At 46.6% G+C, this 11,833-nt stretch overlaps 1 protein-coding gene across 6 annotated transcripts in view; it reads left to right on the top strand.

The window, feature by feature from the left end:
• The window catches only part of DPP6 (dipeptidyl peptidase like 6), a 1,033,290-nt gene that overhangs the window by 560,946 nt on the left and 460,511 nt on the right, over positions 1-11,833 (top strand). The gene's annotated exons all lie outside the window — the stretch shown is intronic.

Here is an 11,833-nt window from a genome sequence, read left to right on the forward strand (position 1 = left end):
AGTGTGTGCGTTTGCACTCGACCACAGACTCATGCTGGCCAGCTTTCTTGCTCATCTGGTACTTTCGGGCCTCTGCCAGCATTGGGCAATTTGGTGGACACGTGGAGATTTCCATGTGCGGGAAGGGCTGCTGGGCCGTGGACTTGAGCAGATGGTGGTCATTACTGGTGCCAACGTGTGACCAAGCTTAACTGCGCTGGAAGGGCTGAGACCGTTGATGCTTGTTCTGTCCTTAGGCCCTACTTAAAAAATAATTTTAGCGGAAAATGATTCAATATATGAGGCAGCACTAGCCTATGAAATATCACACTGTCAGTAAATGCTGACAGTTTCACCACCCCTGTGTTTTAACAACTATTTCTAATACTCAGAAATACATCATCTCTGATTAATCATCATGTGGTTAAAAGTGAGACGGGTTATCCTTCTCAGTGGATAAACACTAAACATTATGAGACTTAACATTTTGCAGCTCTGCTAAAATTGCATGTAGCAATGCCCATGAATATGTGAAGCATGTAAAAAATACTTGTGCATCCTGTAGAAGAAACTTCAGTCAGCTCTGTTTGCATACAGTGAGCCCTCGGGGTTAACTGACTTACAACAGGTAGCTTCAGGTTTGCATGCAGTGGTCCACCTGCTTCCAACATCATGGCTCTCGCTGGAGCCGTTCTGTCTGACCACCGGCCCATAAAGCTAATCTCTCTGGTTAAGAGCTTGCAGCTTGGGCCTCATTAATTCAGAGAACTCAAGCCCATACAATAGGCTCTAATCCCCTATATTAGTATGTTGTAATTTGGCCCCTAACTGGAGGATTTTCTCCTCTTATTGTGTGGCACGGTTGGAATAGTATATAGTTTTCCCGCATTTTGCTTTTTGAGAAAGTCAGTAATTCTATATTGTATTCCTCACCTGGCGGGGGTTGCGGGGAGGACTCCTCAGTTGTACTGGGAGTCTTACTGTGTCTTATGGCAAACCTTTTTTTGTGACAAAGAAGTCAAATAAATAAGAATAATCGTAACCATCATAACAACAACTAATAGCTATTGAATGCGTATTATGTGCTAAGGAGAATTATAAGCAGTTTTATTGTGTTAACTCACAATTCTCATAACAACCATAGGGGACAGGTATTCTTTTTTTTTTTTTTTTTTAATATTTGTTTATTTATTTATTTATGACTGTGTTGGGTCTTCGTTTCTGTGCAAGGGCTTTCTCTAGTTGTGGCAAGCGGGGGCCACTCCTCATCGCAGTGCGCGGGCCTCTCACTATCGCGGCCTCTCCTGTTGCGGAGCACAGGCTCCAGACGCGCAGGCTCAGTAATTGTGGCTCACGGGCCCAGCTGCTCCGCGGCATGTGGGATCTTCCCAGACCAGGGCTCGAACCCATGTCCCCTGCATTGGCAGGCAGATTCTCAACCACTGCGCCACCAGGGAAGCCCCGGGGACAGGTATTCTTACCCACATTTTGCATTTGAAGAACTGAGGCCCCGAGTGATTGTGTTTCATTTGAACGGTTAGTGGCAGAGCTGAGACAAAAGCCAGTCCAGACACTCAATCATTATTCAATCTATCTTCTAGAACATGCATTTGAATGAATTCCTTGTAGACCTGACCACTTGAGCCACTGGGGCACCTGCATTGGATTTCCAGGTGAGCCGAGCAGCTACGAAAGTCTGGGTGCAGAGCTCAACCCCATCGCTCGTTGTTGTAAAAGGGGAACTTCATATTAATTCTAGGTTGGGATCTTAGGGTGTATCTTCTGGACATAATAGAAGTACCTCTTAATAATTTTAAATAAACTTATTAGTGTATAGAAATAGGGTATGGTAAGGTCTTTTTGAGGGTAGAAGCTGTGTCTACTTTACTCTTTCCTTCCCAGGACCCAGCAAAATGATGAGGCCACTCAAATGTTTTTGAGTGAATGTTAGCCATTTTTCAAAGCTGCAGGATTTTATACAACACTTTCTACCTATTGCCAGACATTTTTCTCCAAGTACTGATATTTTATTCAGCATGTGGAAGCAGAATAAGCTGATGTATCTTTTCAGAGGAAGAAGTAAAGAAATTGGAAGTAGTTATGTAAAAATAGATGTACTATCAAACTACCATCAAAAAGTAAGAGATGGATTTAAGGCCCTAGAGAAAAACATGTTGATGTGGCAACCTGGCTGCAAGCAGTGCCCTAGTCAAAGGTCACACAGACTCCCAGAACAAAGAGCTCCCTGGGTTGCAACCGTGAATTTTTAGATCTAAAATTTTGCTTTAAGAGTTTACCTTAAAAAATGTGAGCAGTGTGAAGAGCATGAAAACTCTCTCTTTCAGAAGAATGTTCTCTAATAAATATAGAAAGCATTATGGATTTAGAAAATTATGATTTTGCAGTTCCCAATACCATAACTGATCCAGGCAAAAATCATCAGTGAATGCAAAAATCATTAAGTGACAGGTTGGGGAATAAGATAGCCACAAACTCTTGAAGTATCATTCCATAGATTCTTACTAATTAAAAATGGGAAAATGAAATTACCTTTCTAATGGAGAGATCTAATGAATGTCACTTAACCAAATGGTCAAACTCAGTATTGCCAATGTTGGAACAAAATATGTGCTTCTTGGTATGATGCAATCAGCAACCCACAGCATTCCGTATGTAATATTATTGCCAAGAATGTTCAAGTGATGGATAAAGAAGATGTGGCACATATATACAGTGGAACATTAGCCATAAAAAGAAACGAAACTGAGTTATTTGTAATGAGGTGGGTGGACCTAGAGACTGTCATACAGAGTGAAGTAAGTCAGAAAGAGAAAAACAAATACCGTATGCTAACACATATATATGGAATCTAAAAAATTTTTTAAAAAATGGTTCAGAAGAACTTAGGGGCAGGACAGGAATAAAGACACAGACATAGAGAATGGGCTTGAGGACATGGGGAGGGGGAAGGGTAAGCTGGGACGAAGTGAGAGAGTGGCATGGACATATATACACTACCAAATGTAAAATAGCTAGCTAGTGGGAAGCAGCGACATAGCACAGGGAGATCAGCTCGGTGCTTTGTGACCACCTAGAGGGGTGGGATAGGGAGGGTGGGAGGGAGACGCAAGAGGGAGAAGATATGGGGATTATATGTATATGTATAGCTGATTCACTTTGTTATACAGCAGAAACTAACACACCATTGTAAAGCAATTTTACTCCAATAAAGATGTTTAAAAAAAAAGAATGTTCAAGTGAATCTAATCATGAGAAAACAATCGGATGAATCCAGATTGTGGGACTTTCTGAAAGATGGCAAGCCTGGATCCATAAAAACAAAACAAAACAAAACAAAAAACAATGTCATCATGAAAAACAAAATAAACAAACTAGAAAGTGCTGAGGTGGGGAGAGGATATATTACGTTAAAAGAGATAAAATAGTAAAAACAACAAGGGCAAAACATTAACTGTGATTGGTTGCTTGATAAAAAGAAATAGATATAAAAGACATTTTGAAAAAATTAGGGAATCTGAATAGGGCTCTATATTATTGCTAAATATTTTAAGTGTTGTAACGTAGGGATGATGGTATCGGCTGTGATAGTGTAGGAGAATGCCCTTGTTAAGAAATTCATGCTGAACTGTTCGGGGGTGGTGTTTGTAAGTGACTCTCAAATTAGCAGGGAAAGTCTGTGTGTATGTGTGTACCTACACATGTATGTTGCAGATAGATGTATGTGTATTTATAGAGAGAGTACACAAGCATAAATGCAGTAAAATGTTAACAACTATGACGTCTCTGTGAAGTCTATACAGGTGTTCATTGCACTGCTTATTCTCCTTTTCCCTAGCTTCATGATTCTTCAAAAGAAAAAGGGTTGGGGCAGGTGGCAGGAGGTGATGTCTGTGCAGAGCAGATGAGGCCGCCGGTGCGAAAATGTCAGGCTGGGTCCTGGTAGGGTCACCTGCCTCCTCTAAAACACCCTCTTCTTGGGTGACGGATGTGCTTCATCGCTTTGGGGGTGCAGAGGGAGCATCTGTTTGCGATTTTTCTTTTCTCTGAGCTGCGAATCTCCAGTGGTCAGAGGAGGGGTTTGGCAGGGGTGGTGGGCTATTTGTGAAGCTTCTTCTCGAGTTGTGTCCTGTGTGGGGCACAGGCCCCGGCTCAGTCCCCGCCTGGTGCCAGCATCTCTGACTTCTGGGCACACCTGGCCCTGTGTTTTCTAGGGAAGCATGTTTTATCTTAGCTTCTTCCTCAGGTGAGCAGATGGGGTAGGTACTGTGGTCAACACCTTTCAGAGGTGGAGATGGACAGAGAGGGTGAAGGCGCCCAGAAATCACACACTGTGCAGGGTCCACAGCAGAGTGGTGTCCACCCACTCATCTGTGTCCAGCCTCGCCCAAACCTGCCTGCCCGAGAGGAGTGTGGGAGAGGAACACTGATGCTGTGGGTGTGTCACAGGCGACGTGGGAAAGGTGGGCTTGGGCACAAACATGAACGTCTCTAGCGGGCTTTGCATCTTACTTTCACAGCACAGTGCTTCCATACTCTGGGTCTCAGATGCCACTGAGCAAACCCGAGAACCGTTGCCACTCAGAGGCATCCAGCATCCTGTGCCCCGCCTGCCTCTCCTCCTGTGCCTTCACTTCCTTTGCAGGCAAAAGTATTTTAAAGGAGGGGAGGGAGCTAACAGGTAGTGTTGTCAGTATCTCAAAATTTTGACAGTGAACCCACATGAAAAAAAAATCTTTGTATAACAACCATGCGTGTATGTGGCTTTGTGTGTGTATATACGTATGTGTATATATATCTGCGTGCAGGGGGACCTATAGATGTGTATGTGTCAGTGTGTGTGTATGTATTTTTAAATATATGATACAAAAGTTTTATCAAACAAGCCTTACACTTATTCTTTGATGTTTATTAATATGCTCCCTTTTTATTTTAATTTTTAAAATTTATTATTATTTTTTTATTTATGGCTGTGTTGGGTCTTCTTTTCGTGTGGGGGCTTTCTCTAGTTGCGGCAAGTGGGGGCCGCTCTTCATCGCGGTGCGCGGGCCTCTCACTATCGCGGCCTCTCTTGTTGCGGAGCACAGGCTCCAGACGCACAGGCTCAGTAGTTGTGGCTCACGGGCCCAGTTGCTCCGCGGCATGTGGGATCTTCCCAGACCAGGGCTCGAACCTGTGTCCCCTGCATTGGCAGGCAGATTCTCAACCACTGTGCCACCAGGGAAGCCCAATATGCTCCCTTTTTTAAAGAGATGTTGCTGGTTGAGGCCTCCTAAGTTGATTTCACAATTTACAGATTGAAAAATGGATTAAGTAACACGGATAACATAAAAAAATCTAATAAATAGTGGAACAGGGGTGTGAAACCGATTCTGTATAGTATGTGTGTTTCATTAGATAAGTGTATTTATGTGTATTTGCATGTGTTTGTGTGTGTGTGTGTGTATGCTCATGTGTGTATGTGCCAGCCTGTGTATATATTTACATTTCTATTTGCAGTGAATGTAGTATAGCCGTTAGCCTGCTGCCCTTGGTACATGTTTCTCTCCTTCTTTGGGGTGAGGCCCTATCAAAGCTGTGGGTGAATTTGTCCTTGGTGCCTGAGCTTCTGCTTTATTTCTCCCTAAGTGTAACGTGATGACATAGAGAGGCCCCGTGCTTCATCCAAGATGGGGTGGCTATGTGATGCGCCAGGAAGGGAATCTGGAAGACAGCCTGCATCCCAGTGAAATTACAAGCAAACTGGGTTTTTATGTCCAGGAGAGGGGCTCTCTGCTTTGGGGAGCCCATTTGTCATGCACTAATCTTGCGGAAACAGCAGCAGCGTGTGCATATTTACGGTGTGCCGGGACTGCAGGCGTGCTCACCAGTGGCTCTCTCCGTAGAGCGTGGGCTGCGGCCAGGGATGCTCTGAGTCTGGGTCTGGGTCTGGTGGTGCAGAGCGTCCTTGGGCAAAGGATGGACAACTTGTGTTTCTGGTTTCTTACTTTTGAAATGACGATCACTGACTGATGGTGTCCTTGTCAAGGTGTCATCAGAACTTTAATTAGCTATTGAGGCAGCCTAGCAGATATGCCTGCTTTGGTAGGAATTTTCATTTTCCCAAGTTCAAGGGTTTGTCCTGTATAATTTTCCAATCAATAGAATAACAATGGCAATAGTAGTAGTGGTAATAACAACAAACTCTTACTATGAGCTCAACTCAGTGCAAAGTGCTTTTGCGCATTTTTTTCCTTTATTCATAAGTAGAGAGTAAACTCAATAGTTACATGCTTTCATCATTTCCCTTCTTTTCCATATGTGGTTGGTGGCATATATTTCAATATTCATCTTGAAAAACTCAAACCTGCCAAACCATATCAGAGGGAGAATTATTAGCCGATCAGATTCAGTATATCACAATGAACTTGGTGATAAAATGGAACATAATTCACAGACTACACCTGGTGTAGTCACACATGTGACTATTTCTGGCAAGGCCCAGAGTGAATATCAGAAAACTATTAATCCATTCTCAGGCTGAAGTTGAAAGGTAAATGAGCATATACTTGGAATTTCTATCTTATGCCTTTCTGAACTGAATACTTACAGACTCACAAAATACCCTAATTTCCTATTCCTCACTTTGTAGACCCACACTCTCCATTTGCCTTTTGGATCCTCCCATTAATAGAAACACTCACACTTTGTGCCTATTTTTAAACATTATTTGATACTGAAGTGTTTCCTGTGGATTGCCTTCTAGGGCATGCTGATTATTCCTACATGCAAAATATTTTAATATACGGAAGTTATATGCACTGTTGATAATTATATGAAAAAATACAGTGGACCTTTTTGTCTCCAGCTGATTTATGACTCAACAGTTTAAAAAATGTTAGTGAATTATTTAAAATAATCACTGTCTATTAGAGCTGTGAAAGGATTCTTAAACCTCCTTGGCGAGGGCCTAGGACCACCCGACACCCACGGGTGATAGGCTTACAGTCACTCTCAATCCACGAGCACTGAGCAGCTGTTTGACAAAGACGTTCAGCTGGGAACTTTGTACATGGATATCGTTGAACCCTTACATGTACTGTGTGGTTGTCTTCATTTGACAGTTGAGGTCAGAGAGCTGAACAAGGGTATTGGTATGTGTTGCTAGGACTCAAATGCAGGGCTTTGTAAAGGCAAAGACTGTGCCCTCTAAGGATGGAGAGAGTGGCATCCCCTGGCCTTCAGGAAGGTTATAATTGATGTCAAGAAACGAGGCATAAAGGCATCAACAGTAGAGGACAATTTAAGGCATCCTTACGAGAAACGGCACCAACTGCAGATGTGTGCCTCTGGGAGAAGGAGGTCCCTGGGGTCCAGAAGCATTCAGGGAAGACTTGCAGAGGAGCCTGAACTTGGGCAGACACCTGAATGCTGGAGAGGATTTGAGAGGGGGAAACGTACGGACAAGGGGAGGGCAGTGCCTGGAGGAGGCTGGGAGACCAGCTCACAGGGCCGCTGAGAACAAGATGAAAAACCTTCTCACACTACGGTTGACCCTTGAACAAAGCGGGTTTGAACTGTGCGGGTCCACTTACAAGTGGATATTTTTCAACAGTAAATACTTCAGGACTGCATGGTCCATGATTGGTTAAATTTGAGGAACTGCAGATACAGAGGGTCGACTCTAAATTATACACGGATTAAGCCCCCCAAGTTGTTCAAGGGTCAACTGTACATCATGTCGGCTCACTCTCTTGCTAAATTATCATCCAATTTTTCGGGAAAACCACTGAGAATCAGATGAGCGTATTAACTGAGTTTTATTTCCAAGAAATAAAATTGTTACTTTTTAAACTAGACATTTTCCATCAAACACTTAGCTCCATGCTTACTCCATGCAAGGTGAGTGGTCTGGCATCACTCTGCTCCCCCCGTCCACCTCATCCATCGGTCCATGTTTATCAGCTTCTACAGGGAAAGGGGGCAAAGCTGATGGGAGTGGGATTCCAGATCAGATTCTTCCCCCAGTTGCTGAGAAAGTCATATAATCTTTGCGAGACAAAATTCCCTCTTGTGTCAGTTGACATGCTAAATATTATGTCATTGGGCTGTTGTGAGGTTCAGATGAGATCCTGGTGGGCACAGGCTATGACACGCCCAGAATTACGACTCTGCCCAGCTGAGATTCATCAGTAGAGGTTCGCTCCCTGTGGATGGCACCTGTGTACAGAGGCATTCTTCGGAACAGTGACAGAATCTTACACAGAAAGTGGTGTCAGGGAGCATTCATGGAGAAAGCTAAAAGGATGGTGTTTGATTACCCAATAAACGGGGCCCTGGGGGGGGGGGTAGGCAGGCAGGAGGGCGGTCTCTCCCAGCCTTTGAACAGCAACAGCTTTGATGAGCTCACCAGATACTTTTAGATAGAAAGCAGGAAGTACCGCAGAATCACATTTTTTATTTCCCCTGATTGTGGGCTGGTCTTCATGATATCATTCTTCCAGAGAGCCAATCCTTTCTAGCAGAATTACAGGGTATATTTTTGAAAAGTGTTACTAGTGCCTTTTTCAGTCTCTGTGGTCTTCTGAGGTATTTTTAAAGAGATGGACTGGATTGACGCACCGAATCTTGGTGGATTCTCTTGGTGTCTCTGCCCTGTTTTCCCTGATGTGGCAAACAGGATCACATCACCCTTCTAAACTCTACAGTAGATATTCCGAGAGTCTGTATTTCTACATGTAACACTTCTTCCATTGCAACCATCCAGGATGCCTCGGTGTTTCCGATGCCCCACGTCGCCTGGGAGCATCTTCATCCCGGGGTGAGTTCACGGTTGTCTCCGTGTGTCTCCTGCATGGAATACTTGCCCATCGGCTCCACCAGATCCAGATCTCACTGGACGTTATGGCAGTACTGGCATTGCTTCAGCCTTCAGACTTTGCATAGCTGAGTGTGGAAGTTACATAAACCCCCTTGACAACCAAGGGCAAGGAGTAGGCAACTGTTATAAAACAAAGGGGACTCCAGATTTTCACCAGACCATTCTATTTAATGCATAAGAGGTAGGTTAACTCAGGAGAAGAGATGCAAAAACCTGCCCTAATTAGAGAAAGCAGAGGAGAATCAAAGTGGCAGTGGTTCCAAATATATGACACTTACTGGCGCCTCCATGGAGCTGGGACAGGACTGAAGGAAGCCGACCCTAACAGAAAAGCAGCAGCACCTTCCCTGTGTAATTACAGTGCCGAGGAACGAGCAGACGACCAAAGACAGGAAGACTTAAGAATGGGGTTCTGGGTGGAGTGAGCAAGTATTCAGAATGTAGAAGCCGGAGTGGTGAGAAACGGCCATGTTACAGGGGCCAGGATGTGGACATGGGAGAGGACATGGTCAGAGGATGAAAGAGTGAGAAGAAAAGAAAAAACTAACCTATAGAAACTTCGAGCACATCATCTTAGCTCTAGAATTAGGTCTTTCTTGGTCTTTGAACCCCAGGCAACTTCTGAAGGTGACGTCCATCATTCACCAAGAGGCAGAAGAAGGCAGACATTCATTTCAGCAAACATCTGTGGGTCGCTTGGTGTGTGCTGGTGTTACCTTAACGCCAGTCCGTGTGCCCGACGCACAGTGAGGCCAAACGATACCAAAACGTCGGAATTTGGAGCAGAGAAAGGTTTACTGCCGGGCCCTGCAAGGAGTCGGGTGGCTCATGCCTTAAAGACCCTGAACTCTCCCCAAAGCTTTCAGCAAAGCCCTTTTACAGGAAAGGTGAGGGAGGGGCGTGGTTAGTTGCTGCAGACTTCTTGGCGTCAGAGCCTTTGTTCTTGAGGTCAGGTCACCGGCAGGTCACAGTGTTCCTGTAAATCTCCACCAAAACAAATGTTATCTCTGTTCTGACGAGAAAGGGCAAGGTCCCAAGGCTCAACCTTCACCCTCCGAGGTCCACGTCCCGGCTACGAGGAGGGGGTCCCTGCGCGGGCCAGTCCCCCTGCCCGGGAACATTCATCCAGCACCCAGGCTGTGTCCTCCCGCCAGTGCCCAGGCTCTGCTGAAGAGGCAGCTCTCAGCTGGCGGCGCCCTCAGGGCCAGGTCCCCGGGCCCTGCCCAGCCATCATCACTGAGGGAGCCAGGCCCACGATCCATCCCGCCCTCAGGCTTCTCAGGCCGCCCAAACGGTAGGGGCGGGTCCGGTGGACCGGGCGTCGCAGACCCATGCAGACTGCCGCCACCGCCATCAGGTCGCAGAGCTGGGGATGCAGAGAGGTTCGCCGCCGCCTCGAGCCCTGGGCCCAACACGGGCCTTGGCCAGGGCTCTCGGGCCCTGCCGGACACAGGCTGTCCCTGGGCCCCCAGCCCACCCACCGGCCCGAGGCCGGAGGGCCTGGAGGGCCCCGGGGAGAAGGCGCCATACGCCTCTCACTACACTCTCCGCCCAAGGACCGCTGCGACGCTGACCCTCGGCGGAGCGCGACCTCTAACTGCCCAGATCCAGGTTTCGCGCCAGCGGTCTCAAGCTGCGGGTCTGTCTCGCATTAACTGTCTGGAACTGAAGGTCTGTCTCGCGTTAACGGTCTCGAGCTGAGGGTCTGTTTCGCGTTAAGTGTCTCGAGCTCAGGGTCTCTCTCGCGTTAACTGTCTCGAGCTGAGGGTCTCGCGTTAATTGTCGGGAGCTGAGGGTCTGTCTCGCGTTAAGTGTCTCGAGCTGAGGGTCTCGCGTTAATTGTCGGGAGCTGAGGATCTCTCGCGTTAACTGTCTCGAGCTGAGGGTCTCGCGTTAATTGTCGGGAGCTGAGGGTCGGTCTCGCGTTAAGTGTCGGGAGCTGAGGGTGCAGCGCTAATGGCCGCGCACCCGCCCTACCTCTGTTACACTGGGTTGCAGGCCACCTGCAGGAACACAGCTCTGCCCTCAAGGAGCCGCAAGACCAGGAGGGAAGGGAGTGGAGGCCACCGATTTCTGACTCCTCACAACTGCTACAAGGTGAGAACGGACGCTGTGAGCATCCAGGGAAGGCTTTCTAACCGAATCTTGAGAGGGTTTGGGACGGCTTCCTAGAGGTGTGAGCATCTAAGCCAAGGCTCAAAAGAGGGTTAGCAGGTGAGCGCGGCCAGGCCCGTGGTGACCTTCTCTGCAGCTCCAGGTGCCCATGGGAACAGCATCTCGGGAGGGTTTGTGGTCCCCCCGGAACGCAGGGCTTCCGCTTGTTTGTAGCACGTAGGTTCCTACCGCTTACCTTGTAGTAAGAGCTGAGGCAGCCCCCTCGTTGTCATGGCAGGAGGGCAGAATGTGCGCCTTCAGGTCCTTTCCTGCCTCTCGCATCCCAGCTCGCACAGCCCCCAGCGCTCGGGAGACCGCCCTTGGCGCTGGGATGTTCCGGGCTCTGCTCTTGACGCCCTTGTACGTGGGTCAGTAGCCCAACACTAATCACCTGTACCCTAGGGCACCACGCTTTTCCTATCTTTCTTTGTCTCTATTTTTTCATTACCCTTATCACCGTCTGACACCGGTAGGTAAGCTCCATCAGGGCAGGAATTGTCTACTTTTGTATCCACTGTTATATACTCAGAACCTAGAAAAAGGCATGGCAGGCAGCAGGCACTCAAAAAAATATTCACTGAATGAATGAATTGTAATGCTCAATTATTCCCTACACCTTGTCCTACTATATTTATATTCTCAGGATAGTTCTTTTCAGCCTTTGAAGACAATGGTAATCTTGGGATTCAATAGTTTCTGAATTAAGATGATCATCCAAATTCCTGGGAGCCCTTAAAAATGTCCAGGTCTCCCCCAAGATGCTGGGAGTTATTACTTCTGGAGGTGGGACCCAGGGGTTTTATTTATTTAATTATTTATTTA

This window comes from Balaenoptera borealis, assembly GCF_965194805.1.
Source record: "Balaenoptera borealis genome assembly, chromosome: 7".
Lineage (NCBI taxonomy): Eukaryota > Metazoa > Chordata > Mammalia > Artiodactyla > Balaenopteridae > Balaenoptera > Balaenoptera borealis.